We start from the raw sequence: 20,262 nt of genomic DNA, 5'->3' as shown, positions 1-20,262 counted from the left end.
TTAAATGCAACAAGCAGAAAATAAATAAATAAAGCAAATGCATGGAAAAGAAACGAGGAATAAAACAAACACCGCGATTAAAAAAATCAGATCGCATACTTTGTAATTGAAAATAAATAATAATTAATTCCAAAGAAATAAGAAGTAAAATGTGTAAGTATTCCTCAAAATGTGCTTTGGACTAAGTCCCCGTCATCACAGCAAACGGGAGCAGACCCGAATAGGTATGTCTAGTTATTTTATTTAAAATTTCCAGCCGTCTGTAAATTCATGTTTGAAAGAAAAAAGTAAATGAATATCTTACTTACTGTTTTTGTCTTGTTTTCTTGTGAATATCTGACAATTCTTAAATGGAGATACATTTACTTGGTAAGCAAAGTGGCTTAAGATATTATGTATTGTAATAGAAAATTGTTATAAAAGCGTTTTGTGTTTGCTGGGAATTCACAGCCATATAATTAATTATAATAACGCACTTTTTGTTTATAAACATGTTAAAAAATACATTAACACAGAATAATGTGGCAACAAATCAAACGTGCATTTAAATGCAACAAGCAAAAATAAATAAATAAAGCAAATGCACGGAAAAGAAACGATGAATAAAACAAACACCGCGATTAAAAAATCAGATCGTATACTTTGTAATAATTGAAATAAATTATAAAAATCAACAGGTTTATATTTAAAACAAGTAAAAAATATCTGCCAGCGGGGTAAGAAAAATAAACTTAATTCTAGTTTCAACTTAATTCAATAATAAACTCAATTTAGGTTTATTTTTCTTACCCCACTGGCAGATATTTTTACTTGTTTTAAGCCTTAACCTATTACATTTTAGAATTTATTTCAGTAAACAAGACTTAAATTCTAAGCCACTTTGCTTATTAAGTAAATGTATCTTGATTTAAGAATTATTTTTTAACTCGAAAACATGAATAAAATACTAAGTAAACGAACAGATTGGGATGTATGGAAGCCCATTTCCGCCACATAAGAAAAAAAATCACGTTCTGATAAATCATAATTATGACTTTAAAAGTCGACATTATGACTTTTAAAGTCATAATTATGAGATAAAAAGTCGAAATTATGACTTTTAAAGTCATAATTATGAGATTAAAAAGTCATAATTATGAGATAAAAAGTCGAAATTATGACTTTAAATTCATAATTATGAGATAAAAAAAATCGAAATTATGACTTTAAAAGTCATAATTATGAGATAAAAAGTCATACTTAGGAGATGATAAAAAGTTGAAATTATGACTTTTTATCTCATAATTATGACTTTTAAAGTCAAAATTATGACTTTTAAAGTCATAATTATGATATAAAAAGTCGAAATTATGACTTTTAAAGTCGAAATTATGAGTTAAAAAGTCGAAATTATGAGATAAAAAGTCAAAATAATGAGATAAAAAGTCATAATTATGAGATAAAAAGTCGAAATTATGACTTTTAAAGTCATAATTTTGACTTTTTATCTCATAATTATGACTTTTTATCTCATAATTTTGACTTTTTATCTCATAATTTCGACTTTTTAACTCATAATTATGATTTATCAGAGCATAATTTTTTTTCTTATGTGGCGGAAATGGGCTTCCATAGGGATGTTCAAAACACTTAAACATTTTTTTTCACTCTACCCTTCATATTACAGCTGTCGAAAAACCACAGCAACGTTGACAGACCTGGAAGCCATGATATATTAGCAGTTTTTAAAATAAGTTAAATCTAGAATCCTTATTGGTTTTAGATACTTAAAAGCAATGAATGATCTTCTTTCTTTTGAATTGATTTGGTATTATGGAGGAGCTCTGTGTCTGGTTATTGAAGATGATTTGGTCTTTGCTCCTATGTTGGCTTATTTTTTGTTATTTCCGTTACTATATATATATATTTTTTTTCCCCTTTGTTTTTTCTGATTTGAGGTTATGAAAATGTTTTAATTTGTAATAAAGGTTTTTTGAAAATTCTAAACTCTCTCTCTCTCTCTCTCTCTCTCTCTCTCATGAGCGTGGATCAGTTCCTGCATCAAGGAAAAAATGCGCATCCTGGTGAATTTCAGAAGTTAGACGACTGAGCTGCAGCGGACAGCGTAAGATTTATGAAAACACATTTGAGAAGAAAGGCAAAGCATGTTTCACAGTTAATCCAAGACCATAATGACAATTTTGCGCTCTGTTTCCCGAAGCTCGTGGAGGCGTGGAGCAGCATACACAGTTAAGGTATGTGCGATCTACCGGCATTACCTTTACGATCGACGTATTGGATCTGCAAGCTGCAAGCAAATTAACTGAAGCTTTACTTCATGTTTCTGTTTGGTTAAGCGATGACTGCTTTTTCCCAACAGTTTGTGTGTGTGTTTTCTGCATGGGTTTAGAAAACATGAACTTCTGATCTGCTAGCTCAACGTTCTACCTCTGGGTTATACAATGAGAACGTATAGAGTTAAATGCCCGCTAGCCTCCACCCCAAAAGCCAGCGCCTTCGCCGGCTCCCCCTTTGGCTGCGTCTATTCCGGTATCGCTTCTCGGCCTTTTGGCTAAGATCCCGTGTCTGGCCACAAGGGGGAGTGATCGCCTCATTGCAGGTTTTTAGGTTTCAGCTTTTCTATAGCTTAAACCACATATCTGCAGGGAGGTATATATTGCTTTTTGCTTGCTTTTCTGCTTGCTTTTTTCTCTTTTATCAGGTTTTAAAGAAGACACTGCATTTGTGCAACAATCGTTTTAAGGTAAGTTTTTACTTTTTAATTGTTTGTTGGTTTTTAGTGTTTATTTAAGTATATTTTAAGCTGTTGGTGCCTCCACCATGTCGGCTGCTCGTGCCGGCGTGCGGAGGCACCACAGCGTGCGGTTTTTATTTAAAGAAGTTGAGGGTAGGCTCCTGGGGATGTCACGTCTTGATTTCTCCAGGAAGCTTGTCCAAAAAGCCCTCAACTTCAAAGCTACAGATCTAAATTGTTTGATGACTTTGCCTTTTAACAAAGGCTTTGATTTGAGTTTTAATAGTGCTTCATTGCTTACTGATTTCTGGCAAAGATTTGAGGTTGTAAAGACCCAGTTTTCTATGTTTACTGTGGAAAGGCTTTCTGATAACACACTTAAAACTGTGATTGTCAGGATGTTTAATGAAACAGTGACTGGAGAAGACATTTGTGTTTGGCTGGGTAGATTTTGCACTGTTCGTGGCCCGCCTATCAAAGTGCTTGATGAGGATGGCATTTGGAACTGCTCCTGGCGAATTCCCATCAAACAATGGGAAGACGCTGGGGGCTACCTAGGCCTGAGACATCTGCCTTCAATGATTGTGCTGGGAGAAAACAGGGGCTACATTCACTATCAGGGGATGCCCAAACTGTGTAGGAAGTGTGGAAGTATGGGGCATCTCGCTGAAGCATGCCAGGAATTAATATGTGGGAAGTGCAGAGAAACTGGTCATACTTTTGAAGAATGTACCAATGGCAGGAGGTGCAATCTTTGTGGAGATTCAAACCATCTCTACAGAGATTGCCCAAAAAGTTTTGCCAACAAGCTTAAGGCACCCAAGATGGCCGCCCCACATGTCCAACAAACACAAGAACAAAGGGAGGAGGAGGCGGTCCCTGAGGTTTTGGCGGGAAATTCAAAATCCCAGCCAGCCTCAGGGATTGGGCAAATTGAAGGAAGTGGGGTGGCCCCAGGGGTGGAGTCAAATGTGGTTGAACAAGGGGAGGAAGAGAAAGAAGGTGAAGATGATGAAACGGTTTCCAGTATGATTACTGTGCCTGAGGTGAGTACTGATTCTAGTGGGAGTGAAACTGATTGTTCACTCCCAAGTGCTCAAGTACAGAAAAGGCCTGCGGGATCTCCTTTGTCTAAGACAGAGGAGAAAAAGCTTCGGGCCACACAGCAACCAGATAGTTCCTCTTTGGAAGATCTGGATCGTGTGTGGCCCCAAGAATCCCCCAATGAGGTATCTTTTCTTCACATTAGGCTAAGAACATCATCGCCCAAGGAGCCACAAGAGGGACCCTCTGTGGCTTCTCGGGCAGCACCAACCTGCTCTCCGGACTCAAATTTGGTTGAGATCAAGGAGGAGCAGGTATCTCAAGAAATATTATGATTTTAATTATTTTTGTAGTCTTTTAACATGTTTTTAAAAGTTCTTTTTAAGTTCATACTGCTTTTAACCACATTGCTCATGGCTCTCACTATCTCTACTATCAATGTGAGAAGTGTGAGGTCCACCACAAGAGCACAGAGTGTCCTATCATTTTTTAAAAACTGTTAAATCTGATATGTTTTTACTGCAAGAGTGTGCTCTGCCTTTTAAAAGCAGTTACAGGGAACTGGAGGAGATGTGGACCCAGGGACCATCCGTATGGAGTGGCTCAAATGGCAACAAAAATGATGGGGTTGCAATTTTAATAAATAATCCACACATAGTGGTGAAGGACTGCACTGTGGTGAGAGATGGGCGGGCAATTTTAGTTAATTTGACCTTTTTAGATAAAGATTTTAGGGTTCTTAATGTGAATGGTTTTACTGATAAAAATGACCGGTATGAACTTTTAGAGGACTTACAGCCCCACATGCTAGGTAGGGCTCCCCTTGTTGTAGCAGGGGATTTTTATTGTGTTTTAACCCAAAAAGATAGAAGGAGGGCAGGCGATGATTTTAAAGTTGATAAGACAACAGTTTTATTGCAGGGCATTGTAAAAGATTTTAATTTAGTCGACTGTTTTAAAACAATGCATCAAAGAGAGGAGGGCTTCACCTGGTTCAGTGGTGATGGCACCAGGGCCTCTCGAATCGACTATGTCTTTACAAGACACTGCCCGCCGACTGATGCAACATTAACCCCTGTTTTTTATTCTGATCATGTAATGTTGTCTTGTACTCTTTCTTTTCCCACGGATGTGACAGTAGGGGGGGGGTCTGTGGAAGCTGAACTGCTCTCTATTGCAAGATGAACATGTTATTAAAGAATACAGAGAGCAGTTCAGCCAATGGCAGACCTTGCAAGATTTTTATGATTCACGGGCACGGTGGTGGGAAATGGTCAAAGAAAGAACTAGACGTTTTTTTAGGAGTGCAGGTAAAACTAGGAAAAATAAGGAAAAGAGACGCATGGTGGGGCTGCAAAAAAGACTACAAAGATATTTTAATCTTTTAAACAAAGGACATGATTTTAGTGAAGATATTAAAGAAGTGAAAAAGGAAATGTCAGTGTTAAGTGAAACTCTTAGTAAAGGTGTCATTTTAAGGAGCAGAGAGAGGGATATTGAAGAAGGAGAAAAGTGCACTAGATATTTTTTTAGAAAGATAATAACACGGGGAGGGTCAATAACATCTCTGAAATGTGGGGGGAGGGAAGTGCACACAACAAAAGACATTCTAAATGGGGTTACGGATTTTTATGAAAACCTATATGACAAAAAGGAAGTGGAAAATGACATTTTACAGGAAGTTTTAGAATTTGTAGAGAAAAAGGTAAGTGACAAAAATGTGCTTTTATCTCAAGATTTTACGGTTTTAGAAATTCAAAACGCTCTTAAAGGTTTTAAAAGGGGGAAGTCCCCAGGAATGGACGGACTCCCCCTAGAGTTTTATTTGACTTTCTGGGACATTTTAGCACATGAGTTACTGACAGTTTTTAAAGAATTTGAGACTTCTGACAGACTTCCTGACAGTTTTAGATTAGGGATAGTTTCACTACTGCATAAAAAAGGAGACAAGACTGAACTTAAAAACTGGCGCCCTTTAACACTTTTAAATTTCGACGTAAAGCTTTTTAGCAAAATTTTAGCAACACGAATGTCAACGGTTTTAGAGGACGTAATTCACCTGGATCAAGCTTGTGCTGTGCCTGGGAGGAAGATCACGGACAGCCTGGTGCTGATTAGAGATGCCATCTGTTATGCGAGAGACAGAAACATTCGGCTAGCAGTCCTAAATTTAGATTTTGAAAAAGCATTTGACCGGGTCTCGCACCAGTATCTGTTTGAGGTACTGCAAAAAATGGGTTTTCCAGGGAGGTTTATAGCCTGGGTGGGACTGCTGTACAATGGCTTAGTCAGCAAAATCTTGGTAAATGGGCATTTATCAAAAGCGGTAAATATACGCAGTGGTGTCCGTCAGGGGTGCCCTTTATCTCCCCTCCTGTATGTGGCATGCATTGAGCCACTGGCACAGATCTTGAGAAGGGATAAATGGATTAAAGGACTGGACGTTCCTGGGACTGGTGGACTGACAGCGACCTGTGTTTTATATATGGACGACTTGACCATTTTAGCCACTGACATTACATCTTTACGAAGAGCAATGGACTTGACTGACTGGTACGGTCGGGCCTCGGGCGCTAAACTTAACAGAAGTAAGTCCGAGGCCCTGCTCTTCGGGCCGTGGGGAAACATAGACACAGGACAATTGGATGTGGATTTTAAAACGACTGACTTAAAAATTTTAGGAGTAAAATTTGACAAAGAGGGTGGTGGCCGGGGAAACTGGACTGACCTGTTAGGGAAAGTTAGGAAAAGACTGGGGTTTTGGGGACTGAGACAATTGACGATCGAGGGTAAAATTTTAATTTTTAAATCTGTGATTTTACCTTTGATTTTGCTTGTCTGTTCTGTTTTTAGTCCCCCCAGGAGTTTCCTGGTAGAGCTGGAAAGGGCGGTGTTTTATTTCGTGTGGGGGTCCAAATGGGAAAGACTTAAAAGGGAGGTCTTCAAGAAAAGACCTGAGAATGGAGGAAAAGGCCTTCCAGATCCCCACCTGTTTTTAGGAAGCCGCTTCACCGCCCTTCACATTGGATATGCACTGACCCCATCCAGAGAGAACAAGACAGCTGCCATGACCCGTTTCTGGATGGGGTCTTACTTAAGAGCTCTAAAGATTTTACCAGTTGATTTAAGAACTCCAGTTTCTTTTAACATGTCCAAAGAACATTGTTTTATTAAGACTTTTTTAAAGAAGTATGTTTTAGAGAAAGAAGAAGTCACCATTTTAACTAATCACAAGAATATTGTCTCTTTTGTGCAGGACCGGGAACCAGTGAGTCCAATCCCAGGCCTCACATTAAGTGAGGCCCAACAAGTTTGGAGGAACGCTGCCCACCCCGCTCTTCAGAACAGACTTAAAGATTTGGCATGGTTGGTCGCCCATGAGATCCTCCCAGTCAGGGCGGTAATGCACTCCCGGGGTATGGCCAGGAACCCAGTCTGCCCACAGACTGGGTGCAACCTTCCGGAGACCGTACGACATCTGCTCTGGGAGTGCGGTAATGCGAGGGACCTGTGGGCCAGAACCGGCCCTCTGTATTGCCCGTGCCTGCCAGCAGGTGGGGTCCAGATGGATTACAAGCTCGCAGTCCTCGGGGTGGGTCGGGGTTTGAGGGATTTGTCTGCCCAACAATTCGCCTCGCTCTGGCTCACCCTAAACGCCATTAAGGACACCATCTGGACCACCAGGAACCTGCTGGTGGGGAAACGTGTTACGGTGCCCCTCCACGCACGCGAGCAGAGGGTGAAATCTATGCTGCAGGGGCACCGGACATAATCATTCGGATGAAGGGGTCGGGGTACCACAGGGAGGTCCCAGCTTGCCACCGTGCCTGGCTGCCCGTAGATGCACCCAGACCACCACCGGCTACGGAAACAGCGGGCCAGCGGGCCGGAGGGTGGGGATCTCCTCTGGGCACCAAGTTTAAAAAAAATAAAAAAATAAATGCATGTTCTGTTGAGTGGGGTGAAGGCTTTTGATAGGGACTCACCCCGGCACTGTACAAATAAAGGCATTTTATTTTGATGATTTTAATGTATTTTATTTGGGAAATTATTTAATGATGAAATTTTGTTATTTATTTTCTTTTTAACCACATTTTAACCATCTCTTTAAACTCTTAGAAGTTTTATTAATACATGTGTGAACCAAAAAATAAGTGGTTTTAAATGAATGTTGTAAAAATGGTGTCAATAAAAAAAATTTCGAAAGAAAAAAATCTGTTCTTATCAGTTTAATGTCTGATACGTCTCCTATCCGGGGACTATATGTTAAATGGATTTTTGACCTTCGGAAATGGAAGCGGAGCTTGCTCCTTCCACTCCATGCATCAACATGGTATTGCAGTGTTTCCATGAATGGTGCGCTCCCCTTCTTGGGGACAAATAAGTCAAGTATAAAAAAAGAATTTGCTTCTTCTGTGCGTGAATGATGGTGTTTTTTCTAATCCGTGTGTTTTAAAATTGCTGTGTTTTCGTTGGCTTTATTGGTTTAACGAAAAGCTTCCGTGGAAATGAACACGCTGATAAAGAAATGTTTTTGTAATGTATTAAATTATTTTCTTTACAAGTTTGTGGTGGTGATCCGAGGACGAATTAAACATCCTCGACACAGCTGAAGGTGCAACAAAAGCGAAAGAGGCCGATTGGAATGTTAAAAACACCTGAAAACTTTTTTTTCACTACCCTTCATACTACAGCTGTCGAAAAACCACAGCAACGTCGACAGACCTGGAGGCATAGCTGTACTTGTTTAACTCACAACGACAACGGGTAAGTCATTGAGCCCTGTGTTATTATTTATCCACGTTCTAAAATTGCTATGCTTTCGTTGTTTCTTGATTGCTCTGTACATTTATTTGTTTCTATTCCACGTAAAGTTACTTTGTAATAACGAAACCATATATTTGAATGCGCAATTTAAATCCATTTGATTTAAATTGTTTCACATATTTCACTCTACACGGTTCAACCGGGCTGGAAACGGAATAAAAATAGGGTAGATCTCGAAGAATGTTTGGTCTCAGACGTGGCTTCGTGCGCTTTCCACCTGGTCACACACAGTAATGAAATGTTAGTCGGATGGCCTTCGGGGGCGCCGTCGATGTGATCGGTCACAGGAAGATGCGGCCGTCTGGCCTCAAAGGGTGTCGCTCATACTTACCTGGCAGGGGAGACACCATGATCATGAAGGTGGTTCACCCAGGGCGAGGCTCAGCCATTGCACTCCGGTTGTGCTGACCCTTTGCGAATTCCCCAAATGTGGGAATCTCGACTGCAAAATTTCTGATAGTGGGGGACTGCGTTCGCGCTCTCCCCTGACCTTTGTGTTAAAAATAGATTCTTTTGTCCAAGAGACGTCTAACCACGGCCCAAGAATACATTAGTCATCAAAAAAGCGGCTATTTAACGACTACATAATTTCTAATAGACAGCGAATATGTGTCTAGGCTAAAACAAGGCTTAATTTGGGCTGTCAGTGAAAATCTAATAGACGTTTGACCATTCCAAAAGAATAGACTAGCCATTGAATAGAACCACAATCAAACGGCTACATGTCTAAGAGACAGTCAACAAAATAATGCTTAGATGATTCTTTTCCTTCCAATATAAGAGGTTCTCGGGAATGGCAATCATCCAAACTAATAAATTATAAAGGCTTTTATAAGAAAATGACAACAGTTAAACAACATAGACAGCGTTGGGCAATACAAAATGCTAATAAAAACAAGACAAATTGAAATATTGTACATCCATGTACATTAAACAAGCCAACAAATCTGCCAATGGGCTACGACAATTTTTCTTGAATTAAGTGTGTATATCTAGATTTGTTTCTTACCCCTTTGGCAGATTTATTTGCTTGTTTTAAGCCCAAATTCGCTTAAATTTTGAGTTTTTTTCTCCCTAAAGGCTAGGCTTATTTTCTTAAGGCATTTTGCTCATCAAAAAATGCATCTTATTTTAAGACTTTCTAGATATTTGTACAGTGAAAACAGTTCAAAATAACAAGTAAGAAATGATTTTTTGCAATGTATTCATTCATTCGCTACCCTTCATACTACAGCTGTCGAAAAACCACAGCAACGTCGACAGACCTGGAAGCGTAGCTGTATTTGTTTAACTCACAAAGACAACGGGTAAAGTATTTTCTTGATTACCTAAATGACTTGCTGTAAGAAAATAAGTTTAGGTTTAAGGGGGGGAAATACAGTTTAAAGGGATATTTCAATTTATGATGATAATTCTGTCATCATTTACTCATGCATACAGGCTTACAACAACACGAGGATTAGTTTTTTTCTGAGTAACACAAAAGAAGGTATTTTGAGGAATGATGGTAAACCCACAGCAGATAGTCACCATTGACTTCCATAGTAGGAATAAAAAAAATATGATGGAATTTATTAGGTACCATCAACCGTGTGCTAACCATCACTTTGCAAAATATTTTCTTCATCATTTATCACGATACTTCCAAAATATTTTTTCCTAATAAGTCAATATTTCATTATTTGCTTTACAAGCTTAAAAATGATGGTGACATGATTCCATGGTAATCACAAACAGTTAAACAAGTAAAATAATCACCATTACTTTTAAAAGCATTTTGAAAATTGCTTGCTTATGCTGGGAGTAAAGGTATTTCACGCAGTGCGCATCCTCTTTAAAAGGTAATGTATGCTTCTTTTAAAGCTGACACATTTGCCACATTAAAATAACAGAAATGTGTACTGTTTAAACTTTTTGGGGCCGGTGTGTCTGTGTTCTTGGGGCACACATCTACATGTAAAAGCAGAATTGCTTATTATTCTTCTCTATTTCTTGTATAGGTCAATTATGAGTGGAGAACCGTTCACCAAATGAAGACCGCAGCCAGGTGACGGGATTCTGTGGTAATCGCAAACAGGTAAACCAGTAAAATAATCATCATTTATTGTTAAAATAATTTTGAAAATTGAAGTTCTGTGTGTTCTTATTGTACTTTATTTATTTCTGCAGGTAAGCACCATACCGTAAGCTTCATTCCCTTTATAACAGGTAAGGTTCATACTGTTTTATTCTTTTGTACTGTTTTATTCGTACTGTTTTAAATCATTCAGTAAATGCAAAGTTAAACTGATGTGTTTTTAATCTAGATTTAAAAGTGTCTACTGTTGAAGCACATCTGATCTCTTCTGAAAGCTGATAATAACTAAATGCTGATGCACCTTGTTTTGAGTGAACCCTTGTTTTTTCTAAATGACCTGATCCTATTGATCCGAGTAATCGGTTTCATATTCGATTAGCATATCTGTCATGTATTTCGGCCCGTAGCCATGAAGTGGTTTTTAAACAAGTAACAGTACTTTTTTAATCCATTGTCCATTGCAATAATCGGCCCTGCTGGTGATGAAAGCATGAACAAGTTTCTCTAAGTCCTGTCTTGAGACAAAACCTCCAATTCTGGCAATATTTCTGAGATGGTAGTAAAAGCAGAATTCCTTATTATTTTTCTCTATCTCAGGCTCTATGGCATATATGTCACGATTTTATTTGTCTATTTATATGTCTATTTACAAGGACTGCCTTGGCCAAATGTTATTGTTAATTAATATTGAAGCAGTTATTTAACATATTTCCTTTGAGTAGTTATTTGTGTAATGATCCATATATCTATTTTTATGTATATTTTTAACTTAGGAATGTGATTTTAAAGCACATATTTGTTATTGTATGACACCTCTCATGTTATGAAAGTAAAAAATAAATGTATTTTCTGATGTCTTGCATTTCTGTTTTTAAACTGTTAATCCTTATCAAGTGCTATACATTAGAAAGTGGATAAATAACAAAAATGTCACTCCTGACAGCTGATAAATTAATCGTTCTTTATAGCACCACTGAGGTGAGCACTTTTCAAGGCAAGATTCTTTATAGAACCGTATAAAAAGGTTCTATATAGTACCAAAAAAACGGGTTCTGCTATGGTTACAAGCTGAAGAACCCTTATTTGTTACTATTTAGGAGCATTTGTCTTTAGAGTGTTGCGTAGGTTCGAAACTTTCAAACTTTTAACCAAAAAAAAAAAAGGGTCACACGGTTTTATTTGTGGTGTGGACATGAACACGCTGCAGGCATTGAAATGTAATTTGTAATTTATTGTCTCATTTCATATTTAACAAATAGGAAGCAAAGTGCTATTCAATCAGTTTAACTAAACAACTGGTGTTCCTCAATTTTGGGGCCTATGTTGTTCAGTATATCAGTTTTGTTCAGTTTTGTATGTGCATGCAAAAAGCATTCAGCGAGCAAATTAACTGAAGCTTTACCTTCGTGTTTCTTTTTGTATGAGTGATAACTGTTTCTGTATGTATTTGTATGGTTTTTTTACAAGTATAGAGTGAAATGCACACGGTGAGTAATGAACGCAGACCTTCAGTGCCGGACCTCTGACCCGCTAACCTCCATCCCGACAGCCAGCGCCTTCTCCGGATGCCATTGCGGTATCGCTTCTCGGCTTTTTGTGTAAGATCGAGTGGACACCGGGGACTACACGTTTAAATGGATTTTTGACCTTCTGCTATGGAAGCGAGGCTTGCTACGTCCACTCCGTGCATCGACTCTGGCGTTTTCCGGGTACAAATAAGGTGAGTTTAAAACCAGAGTTTGCTTCTTTTGTGCGTGGTTGCCAGTTTGTTTGCCAATCCGTGGTCCATAATAAGTTCCGCTTCGTGGTTTCTCCATCGCTCAGTACTTTTCTATGTTTCTATTTTACGTAAAGCTAACACCAAAACGATTGTGGAAAGCGCTATATAGATTGTTCTCAAAGAAAAAACGAGAAACAAACCCATGTGAATATGGGTCAAATTATCTAGGCGGAGCACTTCGTTCAAAGAAAAACGCAACAGAATTGTTTGCGTTGAACAAAGACAATGGTGCGTGCAGACATCGAATGTGTATTGTGGATAAAAAATGGCCAGTGGGGTGGGACAATTTTTCTTGAATTAAGTGTTTATGGGAAAAGTTCACAAATTTTTTCTTACCCTGTAGGCAGATTTATTTGCTTGTTTTAAGCATAAAATAACAGGAGAAGAAATTGTGTAGGGGGAGCAGAGGGGTTTTTTTTTTCGTTCAAAGAAAAGCAGCGTGGCACGAATGAATGTTTGGCTGAAATGCTATCGTAATTTCCCCCTTAAAGGCGCTCTAAGCGAATAATGTGCGACGTCACTTCCTGTTGATGTTTGAACTGTTTTCAAACAGACAGAGCGTAGCTAACTCCTCCCCCTCCCCCTCCCTTCCGTGCTTTCATGAACGTGCCCAACCCCCACCCCCAAATCCTTCTTGTCGTTTATTGGCTGGAATACTTTGTTTTGTTTTGTGAAGCTAGGTTTGGCCATTTGTTGATATTGCCGTTTGTGAAGCCTGGGCTGTCTACAGAGATCGCGTTTTTTTACAGTTTGATCAGCGGACAGGCAGCAAGCAGATAGTGAGGAGATGTTTCCGGTATGTAACAAAAAATGTTTTATGGTCTAAAATGCTTCAATTCGCTTAGAGCACCTTTAATTTTCCTTACAAACATGAAACCAGAGAGAAGGGCCAGTTGGCATCGAATTGCACCTTGTATTCGGTGATTGATTGAGGAAAAATATGCGTATGTGTATATATACACTTGCTTTGTTGAACAGAGACAATGGCCGCGCGTGCTCCAGCGTCACCTATATGCCTATTTCACAAAATGGCGCCTTTGACTGGAAGTAGGGAAAACATCGTTCAGGTTGCACCACTACGATGGCCACTCAATATAGTATGGACTGACAGCTGCTTTGTTTTCTCCTACACATGAATTTACTTGTAAAAATAACAATAACATATATTGTCGATTGGTGTTATATTATTTTTTTAGCATTACGTATTATCAAAATATATCATATGTTAGACAGCTGTCAATTTTAAATAAAATAACGAGACATACATAACTATTCGTGTCTGCTCCCGTTTATTGTAATGAGTCTGCACATTTGGAGAAATACTTAGACATTTTACTTCTTATTTCTTTAGACTGAATAATTATTTCTTATTAATTCCAAAGTATGAGACCCGATGATCTAATCGTGGTGTATGTGCTATTCCTCGTTTGTTTGCCTGCATCCATTGCTTTACGGCTTGCTTGTTGCGTTGAAATGCACATTTGATTTCTTTACCAGCATTGGATTTAGACCATTCAATGGGAAGAGTTAACAGCGTTTATTATGATTGATAAGCCCTCAACGGAGAATGAAGTCTGCATACATTAAAAGCCTTATTTTGTTTTTATCGTGTGCCTTCCAAAATGTATGCGACGAAACTTAAATCACGCAAAAAATGAATGGTAACTAGACGTGCTTGTTGTGTGCAGGGAGTGCATTTATTTGTAAACTTTTGCTAAATCAAAATTGTTTATTTGTATTTGCTTTTTACCTGGGTTTTATCAGGTTCGCAGTCGGGACATTTTTAATCCATAGTGTATGGAGTTATCTATAGATAACTCCATACACTATGGATTAAAAATGTCGCAGCAAAATCCCCAGTGTTAAATTAACACTGCTCGGTGTTTATATAATCCACACCAAGATTGGTGTTAAAAAAACACTAAATCAGTGTTAAAGTTAATAAGATAATGAAGTGATTGAGTCATTAATAGTGAACACCTGCTGGTCATTCCGTGTCAAATCAACAACATTTTGGAATTGTTCCTGTCTTAAAATTATTTTGTTGACTTTTTTTCTGGAGAAAGTAATACTAAAATGAAGAAGAAAGCCAAAATATTAAATGCAATAGATAAAATGCCTAGAGTTTAATGAACACTATCATCATCTCTGTTTGAAAACTAAAATTACAACTTGCTTGCAGAGTTGCATGGATGATAGGTTTAACTTCTAAAGAACTGCTGTAAATCTGGTTAAAAAAGTTAGTCACCATTGTGCCGATTAGTGTTTCCTTTAGTTGGGTACTTGGGTCTTGAAGTTTAGTGTTAGTTTTCTTCTGCTCATTGTGGCAGTGTGTTTATAAAACACATTTGTTAAAGCAGAGGAAGATGAGAGAAATGAAGTCTATAACTGTTACTATGTTAATTTATATGAAAGTATAAGTCTTGGGATTCAATGATATCATAAAAAAGTAATCACTGAATATAAGTGTTTAATTTATGTTCCGCCAACCCTGTGAAGCTCCCATGAAATCCAACAGTGCTGTAAAAGTCCACATATCCTGAAGTTAAATATTGTTTACCCAAATCTAATCTGTGGTTTCAGTCAGACACACTGAGACATCAACAATCAGCCTATAAAACACAATCATGGTGACAATCAACAACAAACGTCATGCCGCAATGCATGCTGGGTACCAGGATTGTAGAAAACTCATTCATAAATCCCATCATGCATTGCAACATGACAAAAATTTTGCAACTTTCTTACCATTAACTGTCACCATCGTTGAGATTTGTATCAGAAATCATGAAGTCTCTCTTAAGCAAAAAACAACAACAAAAAAACACTGAAGCATGACGGCAGTCTTATTCAATACAATGTCATTTGCATAGAGCTTTTTGATATGCCTGTTTCTTCATAATTAATTTGTGATCAAATGTTTCAATGATTTGTAGAGTAGAATATAATAAAAATAAACAATCTGAGAAGGTCTGGAAGGGCTTCCCTCTACATGAAGCAATGAACAAGTGGTCTTACTATAACATTGTTGCTATTGCTAAACGAGGAGAGTTAGATCAATGAAGGTCAAGGGACAAATGCCTAACTAAAGGAAACACTAATCACAGTAATGGTGACTTCAAATGAACTCATAACAAACACAAACTTAAAATTTAATGTGATACATTTTTTGATAAATGTCTATTTGACTTGTGAGACATCACGTCAGAAAGAAGATTTGTCTACTAAATCACGCGTGTGGATGCTGGAATAGTTGAGCACTTGTATTTTGTTCTGACAGCTGTTTAGAAGTTAAACTTCCATTTAGAAAATAACTCTGCAAGTTATCATTTTATTTTTCAAACAGAGATGCTGATAGAGAGGCAAACGTGAAAGATTGCAGCTTTTGGAGGCATCCAACAGTATTCATCTATTGCATTTAATAATTTGTCTTTATTATTTTAGCATTTTCTCCAGAAAACGAGTCATCAAAATGAACATTAAGAGACAGGAAAATGTCTAAAATGTAATTGATTTGAATGACCAGCAGGTGTTCACCATTAATGTCTTAATCATCACATCATTATCTCATTAACTTTAACACTGATTCAGAGTTATATTTTTAACACCAGTCTTTTTTAACACCGATTCTGGTGTGGATTATATAAACACCAAATAGTGTTGATTTAACACTGGTAGAGTTAATTTAACACTGGGGATTTTCCTGTGTAGTAGAAAATGATCTCCTGTTTTTTTGGTAGAATGTTGTGTGAGCTAAAGAAACGAGGAATAAAACACACACCGCGATTAAAAAAATCAGATCGCATACTTTGTAATTAAAAATAAATAATAATTAATTTCAAAGAGATAAGAAGTAAAATGTGTAAGTATTCCTCAAAATGTGCTTTGGACTAAGTCCCCCGTCATCACAGCAAACGGGAGCAGACCCGAATAGGTATGTCTAGTTATTTTATTAAAAATTTCCAGCCGTCTGTAAATTCATGTTTGAAAGAAAAAAGTAAATGAATATCTTACTTACTGTTTTTGTCTTGTTTTCTAGTGAATATCTGACAATTCTTAAATGGAGATACATTTACTTGGTAAGCAAAGTGGCTTAAGATATTATGTATTGTAATAGAAAATTGTTATAAAAACGTTTTGTTTTTGCTGGGAATTCTTGTATATATTTCACAGCTATATAATTAATTATAATAACGCACTTTTTGTTGATAAACATGTTAAAAAATACATTAACACAGAATAATGTGGCAACAAATCAAATGTGCATTTAAATGCAACAAGCAGAAAGTAAATAAATAAAGCAAATGCATGGAAAAGAAACGAGGAATAAAACAAACACCGCGATTAAAAAAATCAGATCGCATACTTTGTAATTGAAAATAAATAATAATTAATTCCAAAGAAATAAGAAGTAAAATGTGTAAGTATTCCTCAAAATGTGCTTTGGACTAAGTCCCCCGTCATCACAGCAAACGGTAGCAGACCCGAATAGGTATGTCTAGTTATTTTATTAAAAATTTCCAGCCGTCTGTAAACTCATGTTTGAAAGAAAAAAGTAAATGAATATCTTACTTACTGTTTTTGTCTTGTTTTCTAGTGAATATCTGACAATTCCTAAATGGAGATACATTTACTTGGTAAGCAAAGTGGCTTAAGATATTATGTATTGTAATAGAAAATTGTTATAAAAACGTTTTGTTTTTGCTGGGAATTCTTGTATATATTTCACAGCTATATAATTAATTATAATAACGCACTTTTTGTTGATAAACATGTTAAAAAATACATTAACACAGAATAATGTGGCAACAAATCAAATGTGCATTTACATGCAACAAGCAGAAAATAAATAAATAAAGCAAATGCATGGAAAAGAAACGAGGAATAAAACAAACACCGCGATTAAAAAAATCAGATCGCATACTTTGTAATTGAAAATAAATAATAATTAATTCCAAAGAAATAAGAAGTAAAATGTGTAAGTATTCCTCAAAATGTGCTTTGGACTAAGTCCCCGTCATCACAGCAAACGGGAGCAGACCCGAATAGGTATGTCTAGTTATTTTATTAAAAATTTCCAGCCGTCTGTAAATTCATGTTTGAAAGAAAAAAGTAAATGAATATCTTACTTACTGTTTTTGTCTTGTTTTCTAGTGAATATCTGACAATTCTTAAATGGAGATACATTTACTTGGTAAGCAAAGTGGCTTAAGATATTATGTATTGTAATAGAAAATTGTTATAAAAACGTTTTGTTTTTGCTGGGAATTCTTGTATATATTTCACAGCTATATAATTAATTATAATAACGCACTTTTTGTTGATAAACATGTTAAAAAATACATTAACACAGAATAATGTGGCAACAAATCAAATGTGCATTTAAATGCAACAAGCAGAAAATAAATAAATAAAGCAAATGCATGGAAAAGAAACGAGGAATAAAACAAACACCGCGATTAAAAAAATCAGATCGCATACTTTGTAATTGAAAATAAATAATAATTAATTCCAAAGAAATAAGAAGTAAAATGTGTAAGTATTCCTCAAAATGTGCTTTGGACTAAGTCCCCGTCATCACAGCAAACGGGAGCAGACCCGAATAGGTATGTCTAGTTATTTTATTTAAAATTTCCAGCCGTCTGTAAATTCATGTTTGAAAGAAAAAAGTAAATGAATATCTTACTTACTGTTTTTGTCTTGTTTTCTTGTGAATATCTGACAATTCTTAAATGGAGATACATTTACTTGGTAAGCAAAGTGGCTTAAGATATTATGTATTGTAATAGAAAATTGTTATAAAAGCGTTTTGTGTTTGCTGGGAATTCACAGCCATATAATTAATTATAATAACGCACTTTTTGTTTATAAACATGTTAAAAAATACATTAACACAGAATAATGTGGCAACAAATCAAACGTGCATTTAAATGCAACAAGCAAAAATAAATAAATAAAGCAAATGCACGGAAAAGAAACGAGGAATAAAACAAACACCGCGATTAAAAAATCAGATCGTATACTTTGTAATAATTGAAATAAATTATAAAAATCAACAGGTGTATATTTAAAACAAGTAAAAAATATCTGCCAGCGGGGTAAGAAAAATAAACTTAATTCTAGTTTCAACTTAATTCAATAATAAACTCAATTTAGGTTTATTTTTCTTACCCCACTGGCAGATATTTTTACTTGTTTTAAGCCTTAACCTATTACATTTTATAATTTATTTCAGTAAACAAGACTTAAATTCTAAGCCACTTTGCTTATTAAGTAAATGTATCTTGATTTAAGAATTATTTTTTAACTCGAAAACATGAATAAAATACTAAGTAAACGAACAGATTGGGATGTTCAAAACACTTAAACATTTTTTTTCACTCTACCCTTCATATTACAGCTGTCGAAAAACCACAGCAACGTTGACAGACCTGGAAGCCATGATATATTAGCAGTTTTTAAAATAAGTTAAATCTAGAATCCTTATTGGTTTTAGATACTTAAAAGCAATGAATGATCTTCTTTCTTTTGAATTGATTTGGTATTATGGAGGAGCTCTGTGTCTGGTTATTGAAGATGATTTGGTCTTTGCTCCTATGTTGGCTTATTTTTTGTTATTTCCGTTACTATATATATATATTTTTTCCCCTTTGTTTTTTCTTACTTGAGGTTATGAAAATGTTTTAATTTGTAATAAAGGTTTTTTGAAAATTCTAAATTCTCTCTCTCTCTCTCATGAGCGTGGATCAGTTCCTGCATCAAGGAAAAAATGTGCATCCTGGTAAATTTCAGAAGTTAGACGACTGAGCTGCAGCGGACAGCGTAAGATTTATGAAAACACATTTGAGAAGAAAGGCAAAGCATGTTTCACAGTTACATTTGAACAGCAAGATGTCACACTTTTAAGTGACCACAAAAAAATTATTTCTCTTGTGCAGGACCGGGAGAAGGTGAGCCCAGTGGCAGGCCTCACGATACATGAGGCACAAGAGGTTTGGAAAAATGCTGCACACCCTGCTCTCCAGAACAGACACCGAGACCTGACATGGATGGCGGCCCATGAGATCCTTCCGACCAGGGCGGTTATGCACTCCCGGGGAATGGCCACCAACCACAAATGTCCGCAGCCGGGATGCGGCGCTTCAGAGTCCGTGCGACACACACTATGGGAGTGCGGCGCTGCACGGGACCTGTGGACCACGACCGGCCCCCTGTTTTTCCCGTGCCTGCCAGCAGGTGGGGTCCAGATGGACTATAAACTTGCCATCTTAGGGGTGGGCCGATGTTTGAAAGATCTAACAATGCAGCAGTTTACCTCGCTCTGGCTCACCCTGAACTCCATCAAAGAAGTCGTCTGGACTACCAGAAACCTGCTGGTGGGGAAAGGTGTGATGTGCCCCTCCACGCACGCAAGCTAATGGTGAAGAACACGCTGCAGGTGGCACCACGCACTAGCATTCGGACGGGGGGGCTGGGGTCACACAGAGAAGGTCCCGGCCGCCACCGACCCTGGTTGCCCGTAGATGCACCCTCACCAACATCTGGCTAAGGGAACAGCGGGCCAGAGGGTAAGGATCTCCGCAGGGCTCCGGAAGTGGATGGCTTAGTGACTGGTGCTGGAGAGCAAAATGATTGCCCATTGATAAAGATCTCACCCCCCCGGTTCTGAACAAATAAAGAACTGTTTTTAACAATTTTTAAAGGTTATATATGGAAAATTTTATTAACATTTAACACTGGCCTTTTAAAAAACAATAGAGTAATTAAGGATTTTAACATACAGATATTTAAAGAGTGCTA

The 20,262-nt window shown here is 37.2% G+C and overlaps 1 long non-coding RNA gene, 1 other non-coding gene and 1 pseudogene across 3 annotated transcripts; all 3 read left to right on the top strand.

Annotated features, from left to right (window-relative positions):
* The first annotated feature begins 7,972 nt into the window (after positions 1 to 7,972).
* On the top strand, positions 7,973 to 8,145 carry LOC135742645 (U2 spliceosomal RNA; annotated as a pseudogene).
* A 783-nt stretch (positions 8,146 to 8,928) lies between these two features.
* On the top strand, positions 8,929 to 9,093 carry LOC135742628 (U1 spliceosomal RNA). Its single transcript, XR_010530047.1, has one exon. It is a non-coding gene; the product is annotated as a U1 spliceosomal RNA (small nuclear RNA).
* A 750-nt stretch (positions 9,094 to 9,843) lies between these two features.
* On the top strand, positions 9,844 to 11,146 carry LOC141280000 (uncharacterized). Of its 2 annotated transcripts, XR_012334806.1 has the most exons (4): positions 9,844 to 9,912; positions 10,606 to 10,682; positions 10,775 to 10,813; positions 10,912 to 11,146. It is a non-coding gene; the product is annotated as an uncharacterized lncRNA (long non-coding RNA). The 2 variants fall into 2 exon arrangements; XR_012334807.1 differs by lacking the exon at positions 10,775 to 10,813.
* Positions 11,147 to 20,262: the final 9,116 nt, after the last annotated feature.

The sequence above is a fragment of the Paramisgurnus dabryanus genome, chromosome 13 (genome assembly GCF_030506205.2).
Source record: "Paramisgurnus dabryanus chromosome 13, PD_genome_1.1, whole genome shotgun sequence".
NCBI classification, from domain to species: domain Eukaryota; kingdom Metazoa; phylum Chordata; class Actinopteri; order Cypriniformes; family Cobitidae; genus Paramisgurnus; species Paramisgurnus dabryanus.
Note: the sequence above shows the minus strand (reverse complement) of the source record. Positions and strands in the feature narration are given on the sequence as shown.